Source organism: Heterodontus francisci, chromosome 1, assembly GCF_036365525.1.
Source record: "Heterodontus francisci isolate sHetFra1 chromosome 1, sHetFra1.hap1, whole genome shotgun sequence".
NCBI classification, from domain to species: domain Eukaryota; kingdom Metazoa; phylum Chordata; class Chondrichthyes; order Heterodontiformes; family Heterodontidae; genus Heterodontus; species Heterodontus francisci.
In genome coordinates, this window is record NC_090371.1 from 107,646,388 (window position 1) to 107,671,985 (window position 25,598).

A 25,598-nucleotide genomic window follows, 5' to 3' on the forward strand; every position below is an offset into this window, starting at 1 on the left:
CATCCTCAGTGTTGCTTTAAGGCAAAGGTAGATAAGAATGAAAGAAATGGAAGATGATGCTGATAGTAGTAGGCAGGATTAAATGGGAATGGATGGGAAGACGCACGAGTAGCATAACCACTAGCAGGGAACAGCTGGGCTAACTGGCCTGCTTTATGTTCATAGTCCAAAAGAAATGTGCTTCTTTTTCCAGCACCCTCACATCATTCATGTTTTCCCTGAGAGCAGCATTGAACCATCACAAGATAGGGGCAGTTACATCATCCTGACTCCTACAGCTGAGGTGGGTACGAAGTGATTAATTGGCCTATACTGCAGAGCATAAAGCATGCGCAACAGTAATTTCATTGGAGGGAGGGAAGCTCTGACACTGATGTTCTTTCATTATTTCCTTTCGTGTAAAATGTGCCCTTGAGAAAACAATCCTTGACACTTAAGGACGGCATTCCAGCAAAGGAGGCAGTGCAGGAGATGATGCAAGGATGTGATGATTCCTGCATTTGAGGTGGGTAATAAGTGCTTCATTGGCGACGTTATCAATTGGTGCCTTCACTGCAGAACTTAAAAAGGTGTGCGCAACAGTAATTTCAGTGGATGGAGGGAGGCAAGCTCTGACTCTGATTTGCTTTTCTTCTTTTCATGTAAAACATGCCGTCGAGAAAACAATCCTCGAGACTTACGGTTGGCATTCAAGCAACGAAGGCAACTGGATCATGCTGCGGAGCTCATCACGATGTGGAAAGGAACATTGCATTTATGGATGAATTGGGAATGCACATTGGATGCGCTTGGGGAACATTCACCAAGAATAGACTGAGCTCAGACTCTTGTGACTTTGCCTTCTTCACATGGACAATACAGTACTGGAATAGAGAGCCAAGCTTTTATTCACCACAAGACTCTCCAGGAACAATCTCTTTAGCTGTGCATAGCAGAGACTCGGCCTGTCTGTCTAACGGGAATGCTGGACACAACACTCATGTATCCATGCACAGCAGTTCCTCGGATGCTTAATGAACTTAATAAACCTTTTCAATAATTAAACCCAGAATTGTTGAGGTTTTGCTTTGCATGCTATTTCCCCGACTTTGCAACTGCACTTCAGATATTCAACTATGGTGGAGGTAGGGGGGTAAAGGAGGGGTGGAGGTAGGGGAGTAAAGGGGGGGGGGGTGGGTGAAAGAGGGGGAGGGGTGGATGAAGAGGGGAGGGGTGGGGAGAGCGGGGAGGGGTGGGGAGAGGGAGCATGCAAAATGCAGGGACCAGACAGTTGCAATGCCTGAAGTACTGTGGAGAAGTAGAGAAAGCAACTGGGTAGGGGAGAAAGCAACTGGATTGGGCATCCGCAGCTGGAGGGAACGGCTGAATGGAGAGGGCCGGAAGCGAGAGAGCCGCGGGGAGCGAGCGTGCGAAGACCTTGGTGTCACCGGGTCCAGGGACTGGCCAGTAAGTCTTTTGCTGTTGTGTTTATGGCGCATGCACAGAAAAAGGCACTTCTCTTCTGTTCCGCTGCCCCCCCCCCACTCTCTCCTCTTCTCCCCCCCCCCACTCTCTCCCCTTCTCCCCCCCCCACTCTCTCCCCTTCTCCCCCCCCACTCTCTCCCCTTCTCCCCCCCCACTCTCTCCCCTTCTCCCCCCCACTCTATCCCCTTCCTCCCTCTCTCTCCCCTTCCTCCCTCTCCCTCCCCTCCCTCTCCCCCTCCCCCTCCCCCCCACTCTCTCCCCTTCTACCCCCCCACTCTCTCCCCTTCTCCCCCCCACTCTCTCCCCTTCTCCCCCCCTCCATCTCCCTCTTTCTCCCCCCCTCCCTCTCCCTCTTTCTCCCCCCTCCCTCTTCCTCTTTCTCCCCCCGTCCCTCTTTCTCCCCCCCTCCCTCTTTCTCCCCCCCTCCCTCTCCCTCTTTCTCCCCCCCCCTCCCTCTCCCTCTCCCTCTTTCTCATCCCCTTCCCTCTCCCTCTTTCTCCACCCACCCCCCGGCACCGCTACCGCTGGTCTCCCGCGCTGCTCTTCCCGGCCCGCCTCCACTCTCTCACTCCGGCCACTGTATTCTGCCACGTGTTTGTTAGGTTTCATCTCTGTGATTTTTTGAGCAGCGCCATATTTAGTCCTGGCAGCTGCTACAGTCGCAGGCTGTGACGTTTTCGTGGCACATGCTGTATCTGCGCAATGTGCCAATAACAGCGCCACCTACCGATCGCGGTTGTCAACAATTGCGGTCTTTTAATAATTATGGCTAAGTCATAAATATCCCAGATATTATAAGGGTCTGGGAACTCTCTTCAATACATAGCTCTCCACTTAAAGAGAAACAGAGAGGAGGTTCTTTGTATTTGTATACAGAATGCTACATGAGAACATTTATCAACATTTATACATTTATTAAAGAATTTAACATGCAATACACTTCTAAGTGGAAAAGTATATCATAATATCAAATATTACTAAAAGATATAACACATAATCTTATTTCTAACATAGAATCCAAAACCTTGTTAATGTTTCAGCAAGATATCTTAGAATATCCAGAATATTCATCAAAATTTAAAGTAAACTTTTTATCTTAAATTCCCCTTAGTTGAGAAGCATTGTTTGAGGATTCAACACTTCTAATCATTGCTTCTAAAACTCTCATGTTTATACTGTTTCTGAAGTGTCATCTGACTTTTAGCATTTAAATGTGACCTTCCTGTGTGTGTTCATCCTGCTTTTAAAATCCATATCTTTAATTACCATTTCCTCTTAATGTTTTACTGGACTTCCTTTGCTGTTGAAGTTGTGAGCATTTACCTGGTCAAAATGTTTAAATTGTGTTTTTACTTAACCTCTCTTGTTCCTGTTAGTCCATTCCATTTATTGTTAATTGCCCTTCCCATGGCACCCCAAAGCAGCCGCTGAAGCTGACCATTCTGCACAAACCGATTAAGTTTATTGCTACCTCTTACTGACAGGATATTGTGTGTTATCTTCCAAGCCTCTGACAACAGAGACACAAATGGATTTCCCAACTTGTTGCTGGTTCATAACAGAGACCTTGAAATCTTTTAACTCTACCTTCTTAAAGGGGAATGTCAGTGAGTTCTAAAAACTGACCATCCATTCAATCTTTAATTCTAAAAGGCATAATACACTAACTATTTCCAAATTCTATTTAATTAAGAATATTATAACTATATTCCATCACAGGTCTTCTGAAGATGAGGTTCAGGTACCTGGATAGCTCTGTGGAGCCCTTCAGTATGCCCAAGCAAGGTCTCACGTATCGTGGTGGTCTGTTGTGCATTGCACAATCTGGCCCTGCAGAGGGGGGAGCCAATGAGCAACAATGATGGTGAGGAGTGTACCGCCTCCTCAGACGATGAGGATGCAGAGGGGCAAGATGGGCAAGAAACACTAGATTATGGACCCCAGGGACAACAGGAGAGATGCCATGAGATATGTGCAAGTGAGACACTCAATTCCCTTATATATTCGCGTTTCCTTTGATACCTACTGCCAGTTGTAGCTTGACCAATAAAGATTTACCATTATGCAGCTCTATTGTTACCTTCTTTCCTTCCTTCCTTCAGGAGGGACTCATTGATTATTCGCGCAGTGTTGAGCTGGCCAGTCTCCAGAGTAGACCCTCGCAGGATGATTTTTCCCTTCCAGTCTCTTCACAGAAGCTGGGTTGCAACGAAGGACTAAAGGCCTGTTGTAAGAGGTGGGAGATTGTCTATGCTTTACATAAATTATTTATTCAACTTTACAGCAGTCCCTAACCTTTGCATGTAAAGCGCATAATCAACTGCGATAATCCCGTGGATCTATGTATTCCTTATTCTCTTGCGTGAACTCCTACGCCATGCTCCCCCTGCAATGTCAGCTGAATTGGAGGCAGATTGCTGATTTTGCTGCTCCTTGGCGAGGGATGACCTTGGCAGTCGTCCTCTGGATGCCTTAGGCGTAGAGGGCCCCGGCATGCTGAGGGCCTCCTGCACCAAAGCAGTACCACCCTCTGTTGGCAGGGATGAAGGAGGATCGAGCATCACTGGCAAAGGGGCAGAGGAACTGCTGCCCACACCAAGAGCACCCTGAGAGGAGCCACCAGAAACGGGAGGTAGTCGCTCCTCCTCCCTAGCAAGGCAGACTTCTGCACAATATCTGGTGGTGATGCAGGTCCCCAATCATCCTCTTGCTTTGCCACTGCTGCCTTGGGCTGGATTTTAAAGCCCCTCTACTGCCGGGAATGGTGGCGGGGGGGGCAATGAAGATCGGTATGGAGGAGGCCCGCCATCGACCCAGACGGTGGCAGGCCCCGTATCAATCCAAGCGGCAGTGGCGAGGCCTCGTGGAAGCTACCCCGCCGCTTGGTGATGGGTCCCATATTAAGATATGGTAATGCCTACTTACCATGCAAGCCGCAGTGATTCAGCCACCACGTTACAATCTTTATTCTGGCAGCCGGCAATGCCTTGCCTTTGAATCCCCGTTGGGGCAAATGTGGCGCGACACCTGTGGGGAGGGGAAGGGGGAGGAGGTTTTTTTCTCTGTGCGGGATGAGGGAGCGGGGTTAGAATGCCTCGGATTGGTCAAGGGTGTGATGGGAAGGGGTAAAGGACAAAGGTGCCAAACTTTAGGGGAGGAAAGTTCAAATTTTCAATATAGGTATTCCAGGAGAGAAAAGGGCAGGAATGTTGTGATATGCAATTGGGGCGGGGTGGGAGAATGCATGGGAAGACTTGTCAATTCATTTTCTAATCTTTAAAGCAACTGGTGCTTTAAAAATGTAAAACCTCATTTCGGGCTGTAAGCCCTTTAAAAATGGCGTCGATGCCTGTGCATTGGCGCTGGACGCCATTGCCGGCTACGGCTCACCTGCCCCCTCCATGTGATCGGGGTAGGGGGTGGGGAGGCACCGCGGCCATGCTAATGAGCTGCCGCGTTTGAAATTGCAGCGGCTCAGCGACGTGCTCCTTGTGCATGTGGGCCACATTTTCTTACACCCGCCGTGTATTTTGGCGGCGGAGTCTTAAAATGCAGACCCTTGTGTCTATGGTCAAGGTACAGCTATGCAGGTCTGCACGACTGTCCTACAGACACTGAGTGACTCAGCTGCATTTGGCTCTCCATCACAGCCACCAATCTCTCGATGAAGGATGCCACTTGTGCACCTGTCAGAGACAGTGTCGAGCTCAAGGCTTGGATGGACTCCTCCATCGTCCATACTTGGGCACACATTACCTCTGGCTGAAGCTGCAACATTTCCTGTGATGCAGAAGTCCAGAGGCACATCATGAGTCTGGGGCTAAACATGGACCTGGCCTCCCACAGTCCTCCAACTATCAGAGGGCTGGGCTGCCACAGCTTCCATCAGCTGTTCAGGTGCATGTGTGTAATGTGCCCATCAGCTTGTGTGCCCAGATATCACCATGAGCGCAAACCCACCGCGTGCAAGTATCTGCGTTGGTGGAGAGTGCAGGGGTATGAGGTGACAATAGACCCTCTGAGGCGCCATCCTCCCTCATAGAGTTGGCAGTCTCCCCTGCAGTCTCAGAGGCTGTTTGACTAGGCACTGCTTGACCTGCATGAGAGAACAAGGACATGTTAGGGTCAAGGGCCTCCCCTCCTGACATAGCACACACCCTTATGTTGGAGATCTATGTGGGCACCGTGGTGAGCAGCATGGCTGCAGCATTGCTGATGCAGCCTTGTGCCCCATGGCGACCGTACTCACTGTCTTGGGAAGATGTCCCTGCCTCTCCATCTGCAATGCTCTGGCTATCTGGATGTTGAGCCAGCTCCATGGCCGCCTCCTCCAGCGGGGTTAAGACATGGAGAATGGGCAGCCCACTGCCGGTCTTGGGCAGCTGTCTTTGATTGTGTGCAATCTTCTCCTGCAGAAGGAAGTTTTTGGTCCCCCAGCGAGAACAATCCCAAGACATAGGTTGGTGGTACTCCAGCTGCCTCTAATGAAGGCACACATATGCCTCCTGCATGTAACCCTTTTCCAGGGATCTCATGAGGGTCTGTAATGATGAGCGGCCTCCTTTCAGGGCCAATTTGGATCAGCCAGTTTGCATACATCCTCTGACCCTTTGCCCACATCTGGGTGGGTACTCCCTCTCCACCCAACGCATCTTCCTGTGTCGCCAGACGCAAGGCCCAACAGATGAAGGCATTAAGAGGTACTCACTTTCACTGCCTGGATGAGGTCATTGGTGATCTGCTTGCGGCACTGGATCCAGGTTCTTAGGGTCACCCCACAGCTGCTAACCTCCACTGCTATCTGAAGCCAGGTCTGTTTGATTAGGCTGCCAGCTTTCCTCCTTTGTCCCTCGGGAATAGAATGTGCCTCCTCTCCCTGGCAACCTGTAGAAGCACCTGGAGGGAGGCATCAGGGAAGCATAGGGTGCCCGAGGTCTACTCTCTGCCATCTCTCCATGTCCTCTATGACCTCCTGCTCTCCCAGGCCTGCAGATTGCGAGAAATGGCGCCAGAACCTGCTGAGGTGTCAGCTGATACCGAACTCTCTGCCTTTGAATCTGACTCCGACCACACAATTGGGCGGGTCCTTTGCCCCATTGCCCTTAATTGGCTGGCCATTGCTGGATCTTGTGTGGCCAGCCGCAACTGCCCCTAATGCGCTGTGCACCTGTTTCCGATCTCAATGACAGGACCAGTGTCTTCACAATAAAGTCCGGCTCATGGCCATGGTTACAAGCTAACCAAGGTTGGGAAATAAATCTTCCAGGGTACACAACATTTTAAAAAGATAGTGTTAATGGAAAAGGAGGAGGTGTAACCCTGATAATAAAGGATGACATAAGGACAGTAGTTACCAAGGGTCTTGGCTCAGAAGATCAGGGAGTAGAATCAGTATTTGTGGAGATTAGGAATAAGAAGGTCAAAAAAGGTTGGTGGGAGTAGTTTATAGGCACCCTAACAGTAGTTATACCATTGGACAGAGCATTGATCAAGAAATAATTGGAGCTTATAACAAAGGCAATGTAATAATTTTAGGGGGGTTTAATCTTCACATACACTGGAAAAATCAAATTGGCAAAGGTTGTCTGGAAGGTGAATTTGTGGAATGCTTTTGTGACAGCTTCCTCGAACAATTCATTGTGGAAGCAGCTAAGGACAAAACTATTTTAGATCAAGTATTGTGTCATGAGAGTTAATTAGTAATCTCATAGTAAAAGTTCCTATGGGAAAAAGGGGTAATAATACAATTGAATTCCATATTAAGCTAGACAGCAACATACACGAGTCCAAAAGTAGAATCTTAAATGTAAACAAATCCAATTACATAGGTATGGGGGGAGAGCTGGCAAAGATTGATTGGGTAAATAGACTAAAAGGTGTGAAAGCAAATAAACAGTGGAAACATTTAAAGAAACGATTCAAAATGTGCAACAAAAGTATGTTCCAATAAAAAATACTCAGCGAGAAAGGTCTATCCATGGCTACTAGAGAAGTTAATGACAGTATTAAATTAAAAGAAGAGGCTAAAAGTGTTGTGAAGAATAGTAGTAAGCCTGAGGAGAGTTTTAGAAACCAGCAAAGGACAACCAAACAGTTGATAAAAAGGGGAAAGAATGGACTATGGGAGTAAAGTAGCCAGGAACATAAAAACAGGAGAGTAGCGAAAGAAAACATTGGCCCCTTAGAGACAGAGACATGAGAAATTATCATGGGGAATGAGGAAATGTCAGCGATGTTGAACAAATATTTTGTGTCTGCCTTCACGGTAGAAGACACAAATTACATGCGAGAAATAAAGGGTTACCAACCAAGTGGCTAATAAGAGTGAGGAACTTAAAGTAATTAATATCAGCAAAGGAAAAGTACTGGAGAAACATAAGGGACTAAAAGCTGACAAATCCCTAGGACCTGATGACCTACATCCTAAAAGAAGTAGCTGCAGAGATAGAAGTTGCACCGGTGATAATTTTCCAATATTCCCTAGATTCTTAATGGTCCCAGCAGATTGGAAGTTAGCAAATGTAACACCGCTATTCAAGAAAGGAAGGAGAGAGAAAACAGGGAACCACAGTCCACTTAGTCATTCGGAAAATGCTGGAATCCATTATTAAGGAAGTCTTAATAATGTACTTAGAAAATCATAGTATGATCAGATAGAGTCAACATGGTTTTATGAAAAGGAAATCATGTTCACAAATTTATTAGAGGTTTATGAGGATGAAACTTATAGGGCAGATAAAGGGGAACCAGTAGATTTAGTGCACTTGGATTTCCAAAAGGCATTTGATAACATGCCACACAAAAGGTTAATACACAAGATAAGAGCTCATGGAGTTGGGGGTAACATATTAGTATGGATGGAGGATTGATTAATGGACAGGAATTAGGGAGTAGGGATAACCGGAGCATTTTCAAGTTAGGAGGCTTTTTTTTAATTCATTCATGGGCATCACTGACCAGGCCAGCATTTATTGCCCATCCCTAATTGCCCTTGAGGAGGTGGTGGTGAGCTGCCTTCTTGAACCGCTGCAGTCCATTTGGGTTAGGTATACCCACAGTGCTGTTAGGAAGGGAGTTCCAGGATTTTGACCCAGCGACAGTGAAGGAACGCCGATAGAGTTCCAAGTCAGGATGGTGTGTGACTTGGAGGGAAACTTGCAGGTGGTGGTGTTCCCATGCATTTGCTGCCCTTGTCCTTCTAGTTGGTAGAGGTCACGGGTTTGGAAGGTGCTGTCTTAGGAGCCTTGGTGCATTGCTGCAGTGCATCTTGTAGATGGTACACACTGCTGCCACTGTGCATCGGTGGTGGAGGGAGTGAATGTTTGTTGATGGGCTCCCAATCAAGCGGGCTGCTTTGTCCTGGATGGTGTCGAGCTTCTTGAGTGTTGTTGGAGCTGCACCCATCCAGGCAAGTGGAGAATATTCAATCACACTCCTGTCTTGTGCCTTGTAGATGGTGGACAGGCTTTGGGGAGTCAGGAGGTGCGTAACCCTCCTCAGGATTCCTAGTCTCTGACCTGCTCTTGTAGCCACGGTATTTATATGGCTACTCCAGTTCAGTTTCTGGTCAATGGTAACCCCTAGGATGTTGATAGTGAGGGATTCAGCGATGGTAATGCCGTTGAATGTCAAAGGGAGATGGTTAGATTCTCTCTTGTTGGAGATGGTCATTGCCTGGCACTTGTGTGGCGCGAATGTTACTTGCCACTTATCAGCCCAAGCCTGGATATTTTCCAGGTCTTGCTGCATTTCTACACGGACTGCTTCACTATCTGAGGAGTCACAAATGGTGCTGAACATTGTGCAATCATCAGCGAACATCCCCATTTCTGACCTTATGATTGAAGGAAGGTCATTGATGAAGCAGCTGAAGATGGTTGGGCCTAGGACACTACCCTGAGGAACTCCTGCAGTGATGCCCTGGAGCTCAGATGATTGTCCTCCAACAACCACAACCATCTTCCTTTGCGCTAGGTATGACTCTAGCCAGCAGAGGGTTTTCCCCCTGATTCCCATTGACTCCAGTTTTGCTAGGGCTCCTTGATGCCATACTCAGTCAAATGCTGCCTTGATGTCAAGGGCAGTCACTCTCACCTCACCTCTTGAGTTCAGCTCTTTTGTCCATGTTTGAACCAAGGCTGTAATGAGGTCAGGAGCTGAGTGGCCCTGGCGGAACACAAACTCAGCGTCACGGAGCAGGTTATTGCTAAGCAAGTGCCGCTTGATGGCACTGTTGATGAAAATTTCCATCACTTTACTGATGATTGAGAGTAGGCTGATGGGGTGGTAATTGGCCGGGTTGGATTTGTCCTGCTTTTTGTGTACAGGACATACCTGGGCAATTTTCCACATTGCAGAGTAGATGCCAGTGTTGTAGCTGTACTGGAACAGCTTGGCTAGGGGCACGGCAAGATCTGGAGCACAGGTCTTCAGTACAATTGCCGGAATATTGTCAGGGCCCAGAGCCTTTGCAGTATCCAGTGCCTTCAGTCATTTCTTGATATCACGCGGAGTGAATCGAATTGGCTGAAGTCTGGCATCTGTGATGCTGGGGACTTCAGGAGGAGGCCGAGATGGATCATCAACTCGGCACTTCTAGCTGAAGATTGTCGCAAATGCTTCAGCCTTATCTTTCGCACTGATGTGCTGGGCTCCCCCATCATTGAGGATGGGGATATTTGTGGAGTCACCTCCTCCAGTTAGTTGTTTAATTGTCCACCACCATTCACGGCTGGACGTGGCAGGACTGCAGAGCTTAGATCTGATCCGTTGGTTATGGGATCGCTTAGCTCTGTCTATCGCATGTTGCTTATGCAGTTTGGCATGCAAGTAGTCCTGGGTTGTAGCTTCACCAAGTTGACACCTCATTTTGAGGTATGCCTGGTGCTGCTCCTGGCATGCCCTCCTGCACTCTTCATTGAACCAGGGTTGGTCTCCTGACTTGATGATAATGGTAGAGTGGGGGATATGCCGGGCCATGAGGTTACAGATTGTGGTTGAGTACAATTCTGCTGCTGCTGATGGCCAACAGCGCCTCATGGATGCCCAGTTTTGCATTGCTAGATCTGTTCGAAATCTATCCCATTTAGCACGCTGATAGTGCCACACAACACAATGGACGGTATCCTCAATGTGAAGGTGGGATTTCGTCTCCACAAGGACTGTGCGGTGGTCACTCCTACCAATACTGTCATGGACAGAAGCATCTGCGGCAGGCAGATTGGTGAGGACGAGGTCAAGTATGTTTTTCCCTCGTGTTGGTTCCCCCACCACCTGTCGCAGACCCAGTTGAGCAGCTATGTCCTTTAGGACTCGGCCAGCTTGGTCAATAGTGGTGCTACCGAGCCACTCTTTGTGATGGACATTGAAGTCCCCCACCCAGAGTACATCCTGTGCCCTTGCCCTCAGTGCTTCCTCCAAGTGGTGTTCAACATGGAGGAGTACTGAGTCATCAGCTGAGGGAGGGCGGTAGGTGGTAATCAGTAGGAGGTTACCTTGCCCATGTTTGACCTGATGCCATGAGACTTCATGGGGTCCGGAGTCGATGTTGAGGACTCCCAGGGCAACTCCCTCCCTACTGTATACCACTGTGCCACCACCTCTGGTGGATCTGTCCTGCCGGTGGGACAGAACATACCCGGGGATGGTGATGGCAGTGTCTGGGACATTGTCTGTAAGGTATGATTCCGTGAGTATGACTATGTCAGGCTGTTGCTTGACTAGTCTGTGGGACAGCTCTCCCAACTTTGGCACAAGCCCCCAGATGGACTTTGCAGCGTCGACAGGGCTGGGTTTGCCGTTGTCGAGGTCGATGCCAGGTGGTCCGTCCGGTTTCATTCCTTTTTATTGACTTCGTAGCCGTTAGGTAAAACTGAGTGGCTTACTAGGCCATTTCAGAGGGCATGCAAGAGTTAACCACATTGCTGTGGGTCTGGAGTCACATGTAAGCCAGACCAGCAGATTTCCTTCCCTAAAGGACATTAGTGAACCAGATGGGTTTTTGCAACAATCGACAATGGATTCATTACCAACATTAGACTAGGTTTTAATTCCAGATTTTTATTAATTAAATTCAAATTCCACCTTCTGCTGTGGTGGGATTCGAACCCGTGTCCCCAGAGAAATACCTTGGGTCTCCTAAGTGATAATACCACTGCACCACCACTTAGGTTGTAACTAGTAGGGTGCTGCAAGGATTAGTGCAATATTGCTGTGGTTTCAACTATTTACAATCTATATTAATGAATGAGAGTAATGTATCCAAGTTTGCAGATGATACAAAACTAGGTCGGAATTTAAGCTGTGAGGAGGACAAAAAGAGGCTGCAAAGACAAAGATATTACAGTGCTACACAGAGAGGATGTCCTACAGGGGTCAAGAACAGAAACTACTTGGTTAGAGCTAAGAAGCAATAGAGGTACCATTACATTGCTGGGTGTATTCTATAGGCCACCAATTAGAGGGAAAGATATAGAGGAACAAATTTGCAAGGAGTTTCGTGAGAGGTGCAAAAATTATATAGTTATAATGGGGGAATTTAATTATCCTAACAGAGACTGGGTTAGGAATAGTGTAAATGTAGAGAGGGGGAAGCGTTTATGAAGTGTGCTCAGGAGAATTTTCTAGATCAGTATGTTACGGGCCAGACGAGGAACTGGTTCTGGGGAATGAGGTGGGTCAGGTGCATCAAGTGTCCATGGAGGAACATTTAAGGGACAGAGATCAATGTAGCATAAGGTTTAGATTGGCTTTGAAAAACAACAAGGAGTAATCCTGAAGAAAAAAAAATAATTGGGAGAGGGCCAACTTCAGTGGGGTGAGAATGGATCTGGCACAGGTAAATTGGAATCAAAGATTGGCAGTCAAAAATGCAAATGGGTTGCCTTTAAATAGAAGATAGTTCGGGTAGAGTCGAGGTATGTTCCCAGGAAGGGGAAAGGTAGGACAAACAAATCCAGAGCTCCCTTGACAATGAAGGAGATAGAGAATAAGATGAAGCAGAAAAAGGATGCATATGACAGATGTCAGGTGGATAATACAGTTGAGAACCAAGCTGAAGAGGGGAAGTGAAAAAAAGAAATAAAAGCAGCAAAGAGACAAATGAGAAGAGACCGGCAGCTAACAGAAAAGGGAATCCAAACATCTTCTATGGGCACATAAATAGTAAAAGGATGAGTGGGGCCAATTAGGTACCAAAAGGGATTCATACATGGAGGCAGAGGGCATGGCTGAGGTACTAAATGAGCACTTTGCTTTACCAAGGAAGAAGATGCTGTGTAAGTCATGGTGAAAGAGGAAGTAGTTGAGACACTGGATGGGCTAAAAATTGATAAAGCGGAAGATGTTCGTGGTTGTTGGAGGTCAATCATCACAGCTCCAGGAGATCACTGCAGGAGTTCCTCTGGGTAAAGTCCTAGGCCCCATCATCTTCAGCTACTTCATCAATGACCTTCCTTCAATCATAAGGTCAGAAGTGAGGATGTTCACCGGTGATTGCACAATGTTCAGTACCATTTGTGACTCCTTAAATACTGAAGCAGTCCGTGTAGAAATGCAGCAAGATCTGGACAATATCCAGGCTTGGGCTAATAAGTGGCAAGTAACATTCGTGCCACACAAGTGCCAGGCAATGACCATCTCAAACAAGAGAGAATCTAACCATCTCCCTTTGACATTCAATGGCATTACGATCACTGAATCCCCCACTATCAACATCCTAGGGATTACCATTGACCAGAAACTGAACTGGAGTAGCCATATAAATACCGTGACTACAAGAGGAGGTCAGAGGCTAGGAATCCTGAGGCGAGTAACTCACCTCCTGACTCCCCAAAGCCTGTCCACCATCTACAAGCCACAAGTCAGGAGTGTGATGGAATACTCTCCACTTGCCTGGATGGGTACAGCTCCAATAACACTCAAGAAGCTCGACATCATCCAGGATAAAGCAGCCCATCCACAAACATTCACTCCCTCCACCACTGACGCACAGTGGCAGCAGTGTGTACCTTATTAAAAAGAGTCAGTTCATTCGAGAGGAAGTAGATTTCTTAGGCTTCTGTATAACTGGAATGGTAGGGGATTAACTCAGTCCTATAAAGATAAACTATACATAATTCAATATCCCTGAACTTTGAAAAGTCTGCAGGACTTTTGGGGCGGCACAGTGGTGCAGTGGTTAGCACCGCAGCCTCACAGCTCCAGGGACCTGCGTTCGATTCTGGGTACTGCCTGTGCGGAGTTTGCAAGTTCTCCCTGTGACCGCGTGGGTTTTCGCCGGGTGCTCTGGTTTCCTCCCACAGCCACAGACTTGCAGGTGATAGGTAAATTGGCTGTTGTAAATTGCCCCTAGTGTAGGTAGCTGGTAGGGAATATGGGATTACTGTAGAGTTAGTATAAATGAGTGGTTGTCGGTCGGCACAGACTCGGTGGGCCTCCTGTGGAGACTCCTGTGAAGCCAAATAAATCAATAGAGAATTTTTTTTTTGACTTCATTGGACCACTTCCCCCATCAATGGGGTATAAACATGTTCTTGTTTGTGTTGATGCCTACACTTCTTTTTGCTGGCTGGTCCCACAAAATCTGTTTCGGAAAACGCACTTGTCAATGCTATTGCTGACATTATTACTGCAGCTGGTGAACCCAAAATCCTACACTCTGATCAAGGCAGAGCCTTTATTTCCAAGGTTTTCAAAGACTATTGTGTGCAAAGGGGGATTGGGTTAGAGCACAGCACATCACGTCATTCGCAGTCAGCGGGACTGATGGAACGTAAAAACCCGGAAGCTATTGACCAAACTGTTGAGAATCAGAGGGAATAAGTGGGCCGCCATCATTCTAGAAGTACAGTTATCACTAAATAATGTGCCCATGTGTGCATCAGGGACAGTGTTCCCGAGAACACCGTATTATTTAATGTATGGTGTTGAAATTCATACACCACTTACTCGTGGTTCTTTTATTGCCTTGATGTTTTCTGATTCCTTGACTCAACAGCAACAATTAGATTTGAAACAAGAAATAACAGATCAAATTCATGAAATTGACCAGAGGATCAGAGCGAAGACTAGACAAAAACGAGTAAATGACAAAGCTTGGCAACCTGTAACCGGAGAATGGGTTCAAGAGAGAAAGTTTGAACAGAAACCTGGTTTGAGACCTAAGTGGAAGAAACCTGTTCAAATACATTCTGTTATTAATGAAAGAACTGTCAAAATATTTGCTAACCAGCCGAATGGCAAGGACTCTTTTCAAATTGTCTCTGTAGACAACCTGAAGAGGTCTTCTGAAGGGTACAGGAATGGAGGAACAGTACAAGGTGCAGTCGTACACTATCTTTTAGGACCCAGCCTGGAGGATGGCATCGAAACCGGTGCTAATCGAATTGAAACCAACTGCATCAATAAATGTTCCTCACCCACGCAGGACCACACAGTGCCTCAAAGGTTAGCTTCACAGGGAACCATACTCGGCGTGACAAGCAATAGTCAAGTAACAATGACAGAAGAAGGAAGCACTGTGAAAAGAATGAAGTACTGCAGATTCTCAGTGATGGGACTTGCTCTTGCGTAAAGCAAGGATTAAGGTACTGATAGATTCTTTTGTTAAAGATCTTCTGGATGCAGGCAGTGCATGTGACATGCCAGAGATGTCTTGCTGCTTGAACACCTTACCCTATGCGATTTCTTGCAGAAAAGCAGAAATAGAACATTTTACTGCATTTGCCCTGAGTGCCTTTGGAGGGGAGGTAATGCAAATGATGTTCTTATTCATCATAACATTGGAAAACTGCAATGGTACTAAGGAAGACATGGCTGAATGTTTTTTCTTTGTATCGCCATGTTAGCTTCTGATGGACTGTATACGTGTTATAAAGATAATCAATTTCTGCATAACACTTTTATCCAGGTGACCTCAGACTTCCCTGATGTTCAGCTCTATTCATTTTATTCCTGGCATGAGGACGTTGGCTGGAATGTGACTGAAAATAGACTAAAGCAAATTTTAGTTTATCTCAACAGGACTTTATCGGTTTAAGATCAAGCGGCAGCTATGGAATCCTACTTGTCAACCTCATCACATGGTTTCATTAATTGATCATTGATGTTCGACATGTCGGGATACAGTCATCTCAGTAGACATTTTACAACCGCAGATCGCCGACACTTCGCATAGTTTTGTTCTGAACTTTGTGATAGCATTATAAGATTTATTTTTGGAAAATTTAGACGATCCATGTAAAAACGCAGACTATGATTGTTGTCAATATACTCTTTTGTATTATTGCCCCGTTTCACATAGGTTATGACATTTTATTGAATGTTTATGTTTTAGGCATTGTTTAGTTTAAATAACCCATTTTCATTGTTCGCCTTTATACGGGTAAAGAGGGGGTGTGATGGAATATTGGTATAATAGGCTTAATTAAGTAGAATTTGGAAATAGTTAGTGTATTATGCCTTTTAGAATTAAAGATTGACTGGATGGTCAGTTTTTAGAACTCACTGACCCTTTAAGAAGGTGGAGTTAAAAAATTTCAAGGTCCCTGTTATGAACCAGCAACAAGTTGGGAAATCCATTTGTGTCTCTGTTGTCAGAGGCTTGGAAGATAAACACACACATTGAAATATCCTGTCAGTAAGAGGTAGCAATAAACTTAATTGGTTTGTGCAGATAGGTCAGCTCCGGGGGCTGCTTTGAGGTGCCATGAAAAGGGCAATTAACAATAAATGGAATGGACTAACGTGAACAAGAGAGGTTAAGTAAAAACTAAATTACAAACATTTTGAACAGATAAATGCTCACAACTTCAACAGCAAAGGAAGTCTAGTAAAACATTAAGAGGAAATGGTAATTAAAGATATGGATTTTAAAAGCAGGATAAACACACACAGGAAGGTCACATTTAAATGCTAAAAGTCAGATGACACTTCAGAAACAGTATAAACATGAGAGTTTTTAAAGCAATGATTTAAAGCATTGTATCCTCAAACAACGTTTCTTAACTAAGGGGAACTTAAGGCAAAAAGTTTACTTTAAATTTTGATGGATATTCTGGATATTCTAAGATATTTTGCTGTAACATTAGCAAGGTTAAACTTTTGGATTCTATGCTCGAAATAAGATTATGTGTTACATCTTTTAGTAATATTTGATATTGTGATATACTTATCCACTTAGAAGTGTATTGCATGTTAAATTCTTTAATAAATATATAAAAGTTAATAAATTGTCTCATAGAATTCTGTATACAACTACAAAGAACCCCCTCTCTGTGTCTCTTTAAGTGGAGAGATACGTATTGAAGAGAATTCCCAGACACTTATAACATCTGGGATATTTATAACTTAGCCATAATTATTAAAAATAGGCTGTCCGAAAGATGGCAATATTCTCTGTTGGTTTTCTTTCTTTGAGGGAAAGCTCGTACAATTCTTTGGACCCAAATAATTGTCATGAGAATTTGTCCGGTTTGAACTTGATTAAAGAAGATTCATAGGGATGTACTTCTGATTTGGTTTAGTCCTATAAGGGGTTAAAGTCATAAATCACTTCAGACCAATGGCCTGCTTGATGGGCACTTATGTTGTCCCATGGCAGGAGCTGTGCCTCTTCTCAGCATCTGTGCGTGGGTTCCTCACAGGTGTTAGTAATTATGTCCTCAGTGGGTAGCCCTTGTCTCCAATGATCTATCCCTGAAAGCTGGAGGGAGGCCAGAAAAGCTGAGACTGCCTCAAAATGTAGGCATCATGGCAACACCTGGGAAGCATGTACAGACCTGCAGGTTCCGTTTATGGTGGTCACAGACCAGTTATATATTGAGGGAGTGGAAGTCCTTCCTTTTGGTGAAGGCCACTAGCTGGTGTTCCGGAGCCTTGATGGTGATATGCGTGCAGTAGATGACACCCTGCACTGGGGGAATCCAGTGATGGCCTGAATCCTGTAGACCTTTCAGCCTGAGAGTTGGGATCCATGCAGAAGCGCACATAGTCATCAGCCCTCCTGGGAAAGGCATTGGTGGCCTCCGTGATGCACCGATGGGCTGCTGACTGTTAGATCCCATACATGTTCCCAGTGGATGCCTGGAATAATACTGTGGTGCAGAAATTCAGTGCCACAATAACCTTCAGTGCCACTGGCATTGGATTCCCACCAAGTCCCCTGGGTACAGCTCATCCTGCATCATAATGGAGATGTCAGTGATGGCCTCCCCGGAGAGGCGGAGTCTTTGTTGGCACTGCCTCTTGGTCATCCGTATGTAGTTGACCAGTAGACTGTCTGTGGAGGATACCGCCTTTTGTGCAGGGTAGCCATCTCTCTTTCTCCTCTGCATCTTCTCCACTGTCTGGAAGCCACTGCTGACCCTCCTGTGGGCTTACAGGTTGTTGGGATGCCGCTGCCGACACTGGCTCTCTTTCCCGCTCTGCTGTGCATTATCTTCAATGGGATCCTCAATGTCTGGATAAATTAGGCCCATGATAGGTGGTGTCTCCCTAAATGCCAGTTCCTCCCTGCCACTGGCCCCCCTTCTTGTCCCCACTTGTGAGCTCTGCTGAGGTGGCACTTGCTCGTTGCCCCCCCCTTGCAATGGCCACCCCGCAGTTCAGAGCCCTTGCCCTCACTCATCACACAATCCATGATGCCTCCTTTTTCCGCCCTGCCTGGCAGTCGAAGGTTGCTTTCCTGATGGCTTCCCCTTGCAGTAGCCATTATCTCCCACTTCCATGTCGCCTCCTTGAAGGAAGCAAGCCTCTGAAGCTCTGTGAAACCCATGCACCATTTAGAAAATTCAAATGTAACTATAAAGTTGCTTTCAATTGGCCTCTTAACTATCTTAATTACCTGCCCATTGCATCGACGTCGGAGCTCTGCCCCCTATCTTTGCTGCCATCAGTAAAATCAGGATGGGACATCATGGCGTCAGACTTCCCATCTAACATGTCCCATCCCGATTTTAGGTCTCCCCCCCGACCTCTGGTCCTGTCCCCTGGGTACACTTAAAATTCTGCCCCATGTATCTGTAATGGCGATTATATCAAACCCATTTATCTCTATTTGTGTTGCTAGTTCATCTAACTTGCTATGAATCTTTCATGTGGCCTCAATGTGTTGTCGTCACCAAACCTGAAGCAAGTATTACTTTTATATTCCTTAACATTTCATTGATCCTCAGTACTGTCTAAGTACAAGAGCTATTTAGAATTGCACAGTTAAACAAGCCCACAACTAACACATTCATCACAGGACTAAAACTCCTTGTGACCAGTACGATTCATTCAGATTTATCATTAGCTTCATCCTCTTCCTTAGAATTCTCTGTGTCATGTGTAATTTCGAGGTCCCTGCCTCACTGCTTTGGGCAGGTCTTTGCATAATGATACTTCGTGCCTGAAGCACCTGTTAAATGTTTCTTGGATCTTCGTGGGATTCATTTGCCTATTATTGCTGTTCCAATTCTGTCCTCTCCTGTAATAGCCAGATCTACTAAAGGGGCTTTCATCTTCATTTTGCCTGTCTTGAACCCTTCCATTGTATTGAAGCCTGCATCCAGCATGTGGACCATTTTGAAATCTGGCACTCATTGAGTCCTCTATTCTTTGTGTCACCATGGAATGTCCCAATTGTTCCACAAAGGCTGAAGGAAATTATTGGTTCCCAAGGATATTTTTTAAAGGTAGCAGAGATCTGATCCAACAGGGTCTCCCTCTCTAAGAACCAAACACCAGTTAGAACCAGTAACTTGTCCATATGAGAAACCTTAGCACAAGCCAGCAATTTAAATGCTAACACTGAACCATGGATCCCCAAATTGAATTTCATCAAATGTTTTATGCAATCTGTTGAAGTCCATGATATAGTCCTCCATGGAATGACCACCTATTTTCTGAAATCTATCAAAGTCCTACCATGCCTCATAGGTAGTTAACAGATCATCTTTCTTGTAAATTTCATCCAAGAACTTTAATAAAAGGTCCAAACCTTCATCACTATCCAACTGACAGATATCCAGCTCATGAGATACTTTACTTCTGATTTTTCCTTCTGGCAAGAAGTGACAACGCCAAGGCCATACCTTGTTTCCTCTTTGATCTTGACATAAGCTGCATCCACATATCCACTTCATTCTTCCACTGATCAGAGGGTTCAGACTCCAAGAACATTGGAGAGTAATCATACCCAACAATTTACACTTGCTTTCTATCATTTTTAACAATGGTTACTAGAATTGTAGTTTTCTGTCTGATTTTTTTTTCTTTGCTTCCAACCTTCACCTTGAGGCAACCATTCTCTGTGGTTATGTTCTGTTCCAGAAAGACAGGTGGTGAAAGATAGAACAGGAGCCAATCTTTACACACTTTTGTATTTATTTATAGAATTACATATTACAACGATACACCTCCTAACCCAACAACTGCAGTTTAAACCTTTGTCTATTTATATGGGCTCAGGTGAAACCCTATATAATGCCCACCACCTCCAGCCAATTAAACACAATTAATATACAATTAACAAACAGTACTTACCTCACCTCTCCCAGCACTCTGAACACTTCCCTCCCTTGCACTGCATCCTTGGCACCAATCACAACTGGACACTGTACCCCCTCTCCTATTCATTCCAATCATGTGCTCACCCTGTTGCTTGTTGCCTTCATAACTGCCACTAACAGTATTTTGTTCGCACGTGCTAATAATTTTAAAACAATCTCTCATGTCTCCTTGCTAACTTTGCAGTCCAGTCACTTTCTTTCCACCTCTCTATCCTGCTTACAACTTGCTTCTTCTTCTTTCATGCAATCTTCACCCAAGAGATCCAGCAAGGTGTTATTTTTAAAACTTCTTCCCAATTACACAGTATATATACCAGGTTCATTCCCAGCAGCAATTTGGCTTAGCAAATACCCTGCGCCGCCAGGAGCGGTAGCGGACATGCACATACAGGAAGTAGCTGAGAAGCCCAAGATTTCCAGGTGGAGCCTGGAAGAGCATATCTACTCCTCTTGGCCATGAGAAAATGAAACAGAATTATAAATAATAGCTTACATTTACATAGCACCTTAAACATAGTAAAACACCCTAAGACACTTCTAGACACAATTAGACAAAAAAATGACACAGAGCAAACGAAGAAGCTATTAGAAGGTAACTAAAGGCTTCATCAAAGAGGAAGCATCTTAAAAAAGGAAAGGCAGAAAGTTTTAGGCAGGAAATTCCAAGCTGCAATGAGGGATTTGAACATGAGGATGAAAATTTTTAAATCAAGGTATTGGTGTCCTGGAAGCCAATGCAAGTCAGCAAGCACAGGTGAATGGGACTTCGTGTGAGTTAGGATCTGGGCAACAGAGTTTTGGGTGAGGTGGAAGATGGTATGCCAGTAAGGAGAGCATTGGAATAGTCAAGTCTGGAGATAACAGAATGAGGCTTTCAGGAGCAGATGGACAGAGGTTTACTTTTCTGGGCCTCATTTGGCCCTGCCTGTTGTTCCCAACAGGATTTGTTGGAACAGTGGGGCATGGTTGACTGGTGCAGGATAAAGAAAATATGACAGTTACCTGGAAACCAGGCACACGCTTGCATTATTCTGTGGTGGTGATCGCTGACCAGCTGTGTATTGATGTAATAAATTTCTTTCCTGTTAAATAATGTTCCTGGATAATTTTCTGGTGCCCTGATGGCTACATATGAACAGTCAATGTGAGGGAAGGTAGCCAGTGGAACAAATCCTAAAGTCCTTACATACTGACATCCATTGGGCACGCTATGGCAAAAAGGACTGACAGGTGCGGGAAATGTTCCCTGTAGCACCTTGGAAAGATCTTGAGGCAAGGAGGTTAAAGGCAATGGTGACTTTCACTGCCAGAGGCAAAGCATGGCTCAGCATGCAGTAGGTCTTCTGGCAGAAGCACAGCTAACGTCATGCACTGCTCTTCAGACAAATCCAGGAAACTCACTCTGTTCCAGTACACCCTATAGGCTGGGTAAGGCTTTCATTGAGCCGCCCCCTTACCTGTTATCACCTAAGAGGTCCAACTACTGCTCCTTGTGGCAACACAGCCTTCTGCTGCTGCTGGCCCTGTTGCACCTTTGCAACTCTTCCTCATCTTTATGCAACCAAATTAAAGTTCCAAGTATGACACCCATCATACGTTGTGTGTTTTTTAAGGGTGTGGAAGCTCTCTTCCTTGGAGAGCAGTGGAGGCAGCGTCATTGAATATTTTTAAGGCAGATGTCGATAAATTCTTGACTAACAAGGGAGTCAAAGGGTATCGGGGGGTAGGCAGGAAAGTGGAGTTGAGGCCACATTCAAATCAGCCATGATCTTATTAAATGGCAGAGCAGGCACAAAAGGGACGAATGGCCTGCTCCTGCTCCTAATTTGTATGTCTGTATGTTCATAAGCAGTACAGATGTACAAAGGTAACAATCAGCAAGGCAAACTCTCACATAAAGATTCATAAAATACAATATCAAACAGATAACTATTATAAGTTTTTGGAGGTGAGTGCCCCTTTAAATATAGCCTCCAATGGCCCTTTGGAAGCCAATCCCTCTAGGCTTTATTCAGCAGATTCAACACCGGGTGGCACTTCCATTTTTGCCTGTAAAAATGGTGCCAGGTTCTAGTGACATCATCGGACCTCAATTTTCATGTATTTCTGAGGGTATCAGCTGGTTCCGGTGGGCACCTCGGATGCCAAAATGGCAGCAGGAGGAAATTGGGCAGTAAGTCTCCTGATATAATTTCAATTGTACTACTGCCCAGTTCCTGCCAGGTGGGAGTTGTGGGGAGTTAAAATCACCCCTTAAATGTTCATGCTGGTGCAATACCACCAGAACTCTTTGAATAATCTGGTGTTGGCTGTATATTTATGAATTGGTACTGCAAAAGAGAAAGTAGAAGGCAAGCCAGTCCATTCTTTTACAGCTTGTACTGGTTGCCTCAGGCAAATGGAGGTAGCTTTTTGCCTTCTCTTTAATTGGAGATTGGTGTCTAATTTGAAGTGACCTAAAATGAAAGCAATGAGGTTCAAAAAGTACATAAAGGGGAATTAATGCAGGCAGGTGGGATTAGTATAGATAGGCATTATGGTCAGCAAGGACGCGGTGGGCTGAAGGGCCTATTTCTATGCTGTACGAGTCTATGACTCTAAATAATTTTACCTCTGATTAGGTGGATAAGTTGTTCTCTGATATTTCTGCTGAAAATACATGTGGCATGGCTATCGGCCATGGCATGCTTTACTTTCTCTTGCACTCCTTTGGACCCCACCAGAAAGGCCGAGAGGGGGGTTTTGACGCTTGGGCAACTCTCAACCTCCATACATTCGCCCAGGCATGCGCCATGGAGAGGTCACCCATAGTTGCCTCACAGCGACTGACACCACTGACCACCTCTAGGCGCTTACCCATTGTCTCTCGAGACAAGGAGGCCAAAGAGAAAGAATTTAAGAACATTTTACCTCCGTGTTTTGTCTTGTATAAAGTATTACTACTCTTGTCTGGAACAAACTTATCCACATTGCATTTCTTTCCTCTGTTCATTCTGAACATATTTTCTATTGTAAAAGCTAATACGGAAGTTTGTTTTCCCACTCTCCCCACCTTGAGCAGTAAATCATTTTCAGTTCAAATACAAAAGTGCTTAGCCTGATTTTTTGAGAATCAACTCGAAGTGTAGACCCTCACTGGTGTTGGGTGTGGGTCAGAAAAATTGGTCATTTGCATTTGTGACTGACTTGTGTTGTGCCACATTTTCCAAGACACAAACTTTAAGGACCAAAAGGAGCTTGTACTGTAGTTTTGTGTGTGTCTCATTTAAAGAGAATAATTATAGATATCAGGTCCCATGCATAGTTTCCAAACTTCAGCCAAAGCCATGCCCACAAATTGCGCTTTGACTATTTAAATGGATGTATCATCAGGATGTATCTGCTAAAGTATGCTTCTTAATGTAGGCTAATGTTGTTATGACAAGCGTTTGTTTTTCTAATACTTGTTGCTAAATTTTGTACACTTTGCTTCATGCATTCGTTGTTTTTGCTGGGTGTCCAACATTTTTGATTTTTTTTTCATGCCTGTCCTTTCCTTCATTATTTTTGGGTATGGTCACCATCTCAAGCATCATCATAACAAGCAGAAAGGATAGAAATCCCTTTGGGGTTTCTGATGGTGCTGCATGGTTCAGATGAAGAAATGTTCAGCAGAGGCCAGCAAATGCAAGTGAAACAACACCTGAGGTATTTTCTCCCTGCCTCGCCCCTTCTTGGGCTCCAGGTCTGTTGAACCAGTAATACCTGGACATGTCGGAAAAGATCTTTGCAAGAGTGGCTACCACGGAGTTGAACCATATGCTGCAGGATAACCTGCAAACATTATCTGGAGCAGAACAGCTCATCACGTATTAGGAAAGGTTAGCACAACATGAAGTTTCCATGAACACACATCCTTTCAATCCATCACAGGGGACACTGGGGACATCTGGGTGTTTGCAGTGCAGGCCAGTATCAAACAAGTGAGAAACTGTATGTTTGCAGAGGGCAACAACTTCACCACTTTTTCTATGGAAACTGGACAGGGTGCAAAGCTTTCATTGAATGGCAGAGTTCCCTGGAGTGCAGGGTGTTGCAGCTGACACACTTATATGCATCAGGACTTTTCATATCCATCCTGTGATCTACAAGAACAGAAAGTGTTTACATTCAATCATTGTTCGGTTGCATCTGACCACAGATGTTATCCAGGAAGCAGCCATGATGCCTTTACTGTGTGGTAGCCCATGGTGCCCATATTATTTAAAGAATAAATGTTCTCTAGCGATCTTAAAAAAGTTATTTTCTGCTCTCATGACTGCTGACCCAACTGAGAAACCTTTGAATAGAATAACAGCTGCCACAAACTACAATCAACAAAGATGTGTGCTCTACAGCTTCTGCACAATGAAAGTGGAAAACAACAAGTGGGCGGCACAGTGGCGCAGTGGTTAGCACCGCAGCCTCACAGCTCCAGGGACCCGGGTTCGATTCTGGGTACTGCCTGTGCGGAGTTTGTAAGTTCTCCCTGTGTCTGCGTGGGTTTTCGCCGGGTGCTCCGGTTTCCTCCCACATCCAAAAGACTTGCAGGTGATAGGTAAATTGGCCGTTGTAAATTGCCCCTCAGTGATAGGGAATATGGGATTACTGTAGGGTTAGTATAAAGGGGTGGTTGTTGGTCGGCAAAGACTCGGTGGGCCGAAGGGCCTGTTTCAGTGCTGTATCTCTAAATAAATAAATAAATAACAATGGCTGCGTATAATACTTCAAATGGTACCTCCTCGAGGCTGTGATGGTTCCTAACTTAGGTTTACAGTTGATGATCTCCAAAAGAAACGTGAGGAAAATTGAAAAGTAGTTATCTCTGTCTTTATGCTAAATACCAGCAAATTCCTTTCTCATTCAGAGTAACACATGAAGGAGATGGGTGACTGCATTGATTCAATTAGTGACTAACCCCACCCACAATTCAACTGGCATTTATGATTTTAGTGGTTGGTGGCCATATTTCTCTGGTGCACATCCAACAGCAGAACCTCCAACCCTTCAGCAACAAAGTAACATGTTTCTGCTGTACCGCTAACTGTGAATGATGAGTCATTTTTTCTGTCATCATGGCAACATTTCCTTTAGTGGCAAACGACAGCCTATATGAACTACTGCCTCACTGCAATATCTGTCCCTCAACCAGGTGTCAAGTACTCTGGATAAACATCACAAATCAGTAGTCTATTCATATTGGATTGGGACTCCTGTCAGAAGGTTTACCATGACCTCCCCTCTGAACTGCTGGCATAGCCAGGAATCCTGTTCATTACTCAGTTCAACTCCATTGTTAAAAAGCTGAGGCTTTTATCTCTCATGAACAGGACCGAAACCCTCTTGGAAATAGCAATCATTTATTAATGAGCCTCCTTTATAATTGATAATATATCAGGTGCAGGGCGGCACAGTGGCGCAGTGGTTAGCACCGCAGCCTCACAGCTCCAGCGACCTGGGTTCAATTCTGGGTACCGCCTGTGTGGAGTTTGAAAGTTCTCCCTGTGTCTGCGTGGGTTTCCTCCGGGTGCTCCGGTTTCCTCCCACATCCAAAAGACTTGCAGG